Here is a 1561-nt window from a genome sequence, read left to right as displayed (position 1 = left end):
GAATGCCAGAGTCCTGTTTCAGCTTGGCAGTTCCCACCCTATTGAGAAAAACAGCAATTTGAGTTTAACAGAGAGACAGTCTGTTCCTCTGGCCGGGCTCCCCCATTTTTCTCACTTTGTAATATAAACCCAGGAGGAGCTTAAGCCAACTGAGCTTGGGCGAAGTCCTGCCTTCTTCCAGTGCTCAGTCATGTAGACCCATACCCTCCAAGGACCAATCCTGGAGCTCATACAGCCTGGCTAAAAGCCAGTTCAGAGACCTGAGTCAACCAAAAGCCCATCACTCTACGAAAGAAGTCAGTTTGTGACTGGCTCAGCTCCCCAAATCCTCTTGTATCCTAGCAGTGTAAGAGCTAGCACAGGGGAAAGGCTCTCGGTCAGTCCAACAAGACTGAACTGCTGAGGAACTGCACAGCAAGCATGTCTCTGCACCGCCCAGTGATGCTATATGGGATACCCCTCTGCTAAAGACAATAACTGGAGGAGTGAACACTCCGCAGACAGTAAGTACCTTCAGTAACTACAACATTAACCCAGAACATAGCTAGTATCACTCTATCACAGAGGATATAAAAGACTGCCATCTCTCCTTCCAATTCACTGCTCTTCTTAACAATTTAAATGTTCTTTCAAGCAAAGCTGCTAACAAAAAGAAATCATTAACGTATCACCCTTGTAAAGCTTTTTCCCTATTGATTTTCTTTGCAGGTTGCAGCAACAAGATGAAAAGACTCATCGGTGAGATCCCTCCCACCAAATACTCCGGCGGTGTCCAAGAGGGCCTGTTGCAAGGATCTGTAATTAGATTAACACTTACTGGTTACTGGCGTTGCATTGTTTGGTGTGTCAGCTCGCAAGTACTGCGTCGTCTGCGTGGAAGGTTGGGATAAACCTTGTGAGCTACTGCTGTCACTAATGCTGTTTCAAAACAAAAATGGACATGAACATGACGGCTTGCCACTGTAATAAATTCAAAATTAACGTATCAAAGTTAAAACCAGAAGATTTTCCAGACTAGATGTTGAAAGAAAGGCATTTTTGAAGTCTCTCACACATTAAAATGTATTTCAGGTAACTCACAAATCTTAGCACTTCTGTCCTTTGAGCGTGAACAACTGCCTCCTACTTGTTTTGCAGAATTTCCTCTATTTTCTGGTACTTTTTCTCCACTTTCCAAAAAAAAAAAATTCAAGCTGAAAACGTTTATTGCAAGAACCACCCTGTCATACCAGAAACAACAAAACTATTCTATTCCAAAGAAGACTTCTGTGCATTTGTTTCACGGTATCAACATCCCACTGAGAATCAACAACGACTACAAAAGCTGGAAAGCAGGGAAGTTGGAAAGTTGGCTTGAGCCAAATGGAGAGGAACCCAGAACACCCTGCAAAGCTTAACCGGCTTTTTCAGCCACAGCGATCTCCTCTGGTTTGCTCTGGGCACTGCTAGCTCTACCTGCCACCCTTCAGTTCCTGTGCTGGAGCAAATATCAAAACGATACTCCCTAGTTCATTGTTGCAAACCGTTGTTTGCCCTTGTCGTGGGTTAAAGACTGCTTAAA

At 44.0% G+C, this 1561-nt stretch overlaps 1 protein-coding gene across 1 annotated transcript in view; it reads right to left on the bottom strand.

The window, feature by feature from the left end:
• The window catches only part of LOC104466290 (tyrosine-protein kinase RYK), a 30810-nt gene extending 29889 nt beyond the window's left edge, over nt 1-921 (bottom strand). The window contains exon 1 of the mRNA XM_010079659.1: nt 818-921. The gene's annotated coding sequence lies outside the window, so the exon portion shown is untranslated. The remainder of the gene's footprint in view (nt 1-817) is intronic.
• Between the last annotated feature and the right edge of the window lie 640 nt (nt 922-1561).

Source organism: Pterocles gutturalis, unplaced genomic scaffold (genome assembly GCF_000699245.1).
Source record: "Pterocles gutturalis isolate BGI_N339 unplaced genomic scaffold, ASM69924v1 scaffold16474, whole genome shotgun sequence".
In the NCBI taxonomy this organism is placed as follows: Eukaryota; Metazoa; Chordata; class Aves; order Pterocliformes; family Pteroclidae; genus Pterocles; species Pterocles gutturalis.
The sequence above is the reverse complement of the archived record's forward strand: the minus strand, read 5'-3'. Positions and strand labels throughout refer to the sequence as shown.